Source organism: Podarcis liolepis, assembly GCF_965112155.1.
Source record: "Podarcis liolepis genome assembly, chromosome: 8".
Lineage (NCBI taxonomy): Eukaryota > Metazoa > Chordata > Lepidosauria > Squamata > Lacertidae > Podarcis > Podarcis liolepis.
In genome coordinates, this window is record NC_139560.1 from 40,670,545 (window position 1) to 40,676,544 (window position 6,000).

The 6,000-nt window shown below is 39.8% G+C and overlaps 1 long non-coding RNA gene across 2 annotated transcripts in view; it reads right to left on the reverse strand.

The window, feature by feature from the left end:
* Positions 1-5,777, reverse strand: part of LOC310713706 — a 47,976-nt gene extending 42,199 nt beyond the window's left edge. Inside the window, exons 1-3 of one of the 2 annotated variants that reach the window (XR_014529415.1) lie at positions 5,659-5,777; positions 3,866-4,244; positions 2,074-2,117 (exon numbers count right to left, since the gene is read on the reverse strand). This is a non-coding gene — a long non-coding RNA (uncharacterized lncRNA). The remainder of the gene's footprint in view (positions 1-2,073; positions 2,118-3,865; positions 4,245-5,658) is intronic. The other variant, XR_014529414.1, reaches the window with a different exon arrangement.
* Positions 5,778-6,000: the final 223 nt, after the last annotated feature.

A 6,000-nucleotide genomic window follows, 5' to 3' on the forward strand; every position in this document is an offset into this window, starting at 1 on the left:
ATAGAGTTCCATTAAAGCTATTTCTGCAAGCAAGATCAATGGGGAGATATTACAAGTATTTATAGAGTTCAGTAGCAGCCACTGCTAGGTTTTCTTTGTAGTAATGTGGTAGCAAGAGGCTGATATCTTAACTCTAAATGGTAAAAAAAGAGAGCCATATTAAGCTGAGGACTTGAAATGTATGGGTTTTGACCGCAACAACATAGAAAATGTCCACATTTCAGCCGCTGGTCAAATGTGTCTGAGGTTTTCATCCAGATGATCTTTCCTTATATAGCGATAAGAGTTCCAACCTCACCACCTCTAGTTACAGTATTTCCAGAAATCAAACTCCTGTTGCATCATAACACCACACTTTACAATTCCACATCTGAATCCACTGGAATAAGGAAACAGAATCTGCCTCAGCTAAAGGGATTTATTACTTTCTGATTCAACAGTAAACTTGTGGTATTTTTCTTCCGTTCTCCTCACCTAGTTGTACTTTACAGCATTCTTTGCTTACTCAGCATATTACTTAATGCCTGCAATTCCAATTCTCTCCCCCCCCCCATTTTTGTGGTTTCCTTTCCCTATGTTTTTGTTCTTCTTCTAGTGGTTCTCTCAATTTCTTTGTTTTAGTTCGTGCTTATTCTAAAATGTACCGTGGTTTATTTTAGGATATTTATATTTGGAACGGAATTATAGTCTGAAAATTTATGCAATAAGTACATATTTTGGTTGGAGAAATATTACCCTGTCTGTTTTGTTTTGTTTCGAAATACTGTTTACAGTTGACAAGTTGTAATTCAATTACGGTACTCTGCTGCTAAACAGGCAAAAACAAAAAAACCCAACAATGATAGTTATGGAGGATTACAGCTCAATTCTATGAATGTCTACTCAGAAGTAAGCACCATTCCTGATAGCTGCATCAAAAATCTCAGGTGGTCATAACTGGGCTAGTGAACATGTAGGTTTTTTTCTAAAGCAGAAATTATTTGTTTCAAGTTTTCATAGGATGCATTTGTCCTTCAAATATGCCCATCTTCACATTTTCTTAATCTTCTCAAGCACCTGAATTTGTATGCAGAGCAGTTATAATATATCTGCACACTTTCCCACAACTATTTCATCACAATTCTGGTGTGATTTATTGGTTGGTTGGTTGGTGGGTTGGTTGGTTGAATTTATATACCGCCCTATACCTGCAGGACTCAGGGCGGCTCACAGAATAAAATCAAAACGTAAAACTACAAAATACATAATCAAAATAAAAGCAACAACCCAATGACACCCCCTCCCTACAAAAAACACATTTTGAAAGGACACAGGATATCAATCAAATCAACCAAAGGCCTGGTTAAAAAGGAACGTGTACCTTTATGGTACAGAATCTCTTCCAAAGAATAACTATGTTTATAAAGTTTATAAACACCTGTACCATGCAACTAAATAAGGTTTTTCAATCCAAAATAAATTGGCTCATTTCAGTATTGGAGACTTACCTTCAGCAAAGTCAATTTGCATGGCTGTAAGCCACAAAATTTATGCAAATGCTTCCCGTTTTTGTACACTCTGAAACCCATGTTTAAACATTTAGCTGACTGGAGGTCTTAAACCAAATTCTGATAGTAGTTTCATATGTTTCCAAATCAATGGCTCCATGGTGTCTGCGATGTCATAGTACTTCCATATCATGTGTCTGGAAGAGGAATTATATATCTGTTCTTGAATGGCTGACACAACCTTTTCAGAAGTCCTGCTCTTCTATTAATATAAGTCTTTATGGAATAATCACTATTGCCTGTCTTCTCTACTATTCTTGTCTTACAGTTTTCCTGTTTGGTATTTTATGTTACATGCATTATATTTCGAGTTGCATACCTATTCAAGGAAAGGGGGCTGCAAATGGCTTTTTTCCAGATTTTCTGCAAGTATAATCCATTTGGAGAAGGGAAAATCAGGTAAGGCAAGTATTTGTGGCTAAAGCGTGGTTTTGCATAAACCTACTGTTTAAGTTTGGATATATGTTATTAATCTAACTGCACAGAAATAAATAGTCTGCAATTTATGAGGAAAATGCATTCTTACTCTAAATTCAGACCCCCAAGATTGTGTGGGCTAAAGTAGAAAACCTATCAAGAAAAAGAAAGGAAAAGAAAATTACATCTGTAAATCAATCCATACTATGTTGTTTCAGTTGTGTAAATCTTCAAGTAATCCCACGTGTAAATTAGGAGTCAAATAATTACTTTTTTTTTGTTGCTTCAGAGTTACCATTCTGCTTAGAAAAGCATATTGGCTGGAAAGTACTGGTGACAATTTTAAAGATACTTCCAGAGAGGAATGTGTTCTGATAAATCATTAGGCTTAGATGCTTATCTAATCCATTTTTTAAGCAAATACAGTATATCACTTTTGTCCTTTAAGGTAATTATCTCATCCTATGATCCATTCAAAGCATCTTGTCATATGAACAGCTGGTTTGAATGGTACATACACAGATTAGCTCTAAATAATCTTACAGAGTCTAACAGGAAATCTAACATATTTCCTAATTATCTGTGCTTTTATCTGTAGCATTTTTCTCATTCATCTTCTTGCTGCTCAGCTTTTCTTCTTTCTTTTTGGCTCTGTATGCAGTAGAAGGTAGATATCTGGCAGGGGTGAATATTTTACCGAAGCATTCTTTTTTTTTTTTTTTTCTTGGCATTGTCTGCTTTCACAGAACCAATCCCATTTGGGGTAGTTTAAATCCAGTGGGCGCACCGAAACTCAACACACAAAAAGGTGTTTGGTACTGTCAAAGCTGTCTGTGCTGCTGTGTACTGTTTATTCAGTGGGCATACAGGCACAGATCTGTATGCAGCCTTTTCAGGTTCATAAGAATATTTGTGTTAGTGCCCTATGTTTCGTATCTAGGGATAGTGAATTAACTGCATACAGCTCCTTTAAGAAAAACCTAGCCACCGTTCACCTCCATCCAACTAGGGGCCAGACTAGATGGGACACCATTATTTTCTTAGAGTAAATAACAGGTGCAGGGGACACTGGTAGCACCCATTAACCCTTTTGTCACAAGGCAAATAGGAAGCCCAGGGACCTAATGCAGGTCGTTACAGCTCCCTTCCTGGTCGGGTCCCAGCCTGGATTAAGCGGCCCCACAGGTGCTACTTCCTTTTAAAAAATCACACAATAGATGACTGTGTAAATGTTGCCACTTCTGGTTTGGCCCTTGGAGAAACGGGGCACCAGCAATGCTTTTCTAGTATGCTGCTAGGGTGCTGTATATTGTTCTGTTCAATAAAACGGTTACGTTGTGGAGCATCGAGCGAGATTCAACGAACAATACAAATGCAAAGACCAGAAGAGCTAGAACAAGTGCTCACAGACTGAACAAGTCTTCAGCTGTTGAAAAGAGAAGGTACCTCAGAGACAGAGGTGCTTAAACCATGTGGGCTGAAAGGCCACACACCCATCATATTAATTCATATATACAAGTCTTATTCACATCTTTTTCATGTAGGAGGCACTCATGTGTAGACCAAGGAGCAAGGCTGTGCTGCTGGCCCTGCCCTTGCCATCATATGACCACTTTAGCCCTGCCCCCTGACATCCTTGTGGTGATCATGGACCTCTGAAGAGGAGACTTCGCTGCTCCTCACCATCAATATGCCTGAACAAACAGGGTCCTGGTTGCATGTAGAGGTTCCTCTTCAGACACCCAGACTCAGCATTTTACACATCAGTGTCCTCCACGCAGCATTGCAGGACCCTCTGGAACAAGTGTGCTTTTCTTGATGAGGACAAAACATTTTTCTCACATCCCTGTTAGCCCCACCAGCTCTTCTAAGTGCAAGAGTCTAACTACTGCTCCACTTACTGCGAGATGGTCCTCCCACCAAGTCACAAGTGGTTATCTGTAGGGCAGCTCTGCAATAAATGTCCACCTCCCAGTTTGAGAGCTGGAAGAGGTAGAATAGCAACACTCAATCCAAGAATCCTGAGACAGTTGCTGCTTGAAGGCCTCAGAATTCCCCTCCCAATGAGCCTTGTCTCTTAGACCCCCTGCAATGGTGCAAGGGCCTCTGTGATAAGTTCTCATCTACCCACTAGGGAAGAGGTTCCTAGAAGGAATGGGGCAGCAGGAACTCTCTTGTACTCCATGAAGCGAGACAACCGAGTTGCTGATCTCCTCCTTCCAGGCATCCAATAGGAAATGGGAGATTGTGTGCAGAGGCTTCTGTCACAATACCGAGACACTGTTCAACATAAATGAATCACTGTTAATTTAATACAATTAAATTAAATCATTTAATTAAAAATTAATTAGAAGTGTCTTCTTTTATTTAAGCATTCCCTTTTCAAAGGGGGTTCAATTATTTTGTTTATATTCATTATTTTTAAAGACAAAATTTCTATAGAGTTCTGTTTATGCAAACCCTTCCTCTTTTTTTAGTTTACCTATTAAGAGATGCTGAGTACATAAAAAGCAGTGTGCAAACTAACAGCAGAATCCTGTTCACGTCTACTCAGAAAAAGCCCCGGTGAATTCACTGAGGCCTACTTCTTGGTAAGTGGGTATAGACAGGATTGCTGATTTAAAATGACATTTCACCAGAGACAGGCAGCAATGCTCAGAAACCTTTAGCAAGTTGTGGTCCAAATAACACTTTTAATACATCCTTTTGCATTTGAGAAACCTTAGATGGGATTTGAAAGGCGAGCAAAGGAAACAGGTACATTGGAAAAACAAGATTTCTGAATGGCTGTGTGAGTCTCAGATTTGTTGTGTGGGGCTCCATACTGCAGTCAATATGCCATATCCTCCAGCTCTCAACACCAGGCTAATCATGTTCCGACTAAACTTATGTTGTATCATTATCTTTAATATGGTAGGATTAAAATTGAAAGGCCCGCTGAGTGTTTTAAAAATTCAACCCATTTCATTTTAGTGATTATGAAGTGTAATATGAAACCCCTATCACAATTTCTCCCTTCTACCCACAGCTCCTCTGTTTCATTTATATGCCTTCCCCTTTAATTAACTATGAAATAAGATGTCAGCTTCTCATTCCATGCAAACTTCTCATTCTGCTATTAAAAACCTCATATATTGTTAGCAAATAAATAACTCAAAGATTCAGTTAGGAAATTGGTCCATCCAGATTAAAACAAATCGTTTGTTTTTCATTTGGTTCGGGATAATGAAATTATGCCCCTAAATGATAATAAAAAAGGAACAAATAAACACCAAAGTGCCACTTTTTCCCACTCTAACCTCTTGGAAAGAGAGAGAAAGAAAGAAAGAAAGAAAGAAAGAAAGAAAGAAAGAAAGAAAGAAAGAAAGAAAGAAAGAAAGAAAGAAAGAAAGAAAGAAAGAAAGAAAGAAAGAAAGAAAGCACTATAGTAATACGCAGGCTTTTAGCTATTTAGATGAAAAGCAAAGCTTCTGTTTTTCTAAGGCACTATTTTGACCTCAAGTAGATAAAGCACATTAAACAACAAACATTCTGCAAAGAGTTACTGTGTTCTTCCCCCCATCGACTCTGTTTACATTAGGAAATCTACCCAGGGACTGAGGGGAAGGGGAAGGCGGGAAAGCTGCCTTTCATCGGCTGCTCTCAGTTCCACTGGCTCCAGTTAAAGCTGGCCCCTGTTTCTCGGTAAGCTTACTCCACTCCAGATGTGCCTCGGCTCCAGAGTGGCTGCCATGTACAGTAAATCGGCATCTGAGGGCTCGTCAATCTGTGGAGTAGAGCAATTGTGGTCTCGCCAGGCCGCCCCACTGGCACAAACAGAAAGTTGTGCTGCTAACTGGTGAAGGAGCGCGCGCGGGGGGGGGGGGCAGGGAGAGGAGCAGGCAGGAAGGACTGGGTCGCCGGCAGTGTGTGAGAGGTGAGGGGTTAGTGCCCGACAGAAGACGGGGAGGGCTCCTGGGGAGGTGGTCCTCCTTAATGCATTTGCAAAATTACTCGTAAATGTTTTACGCATTAGAAGCAAAGGGGAATGCTATAT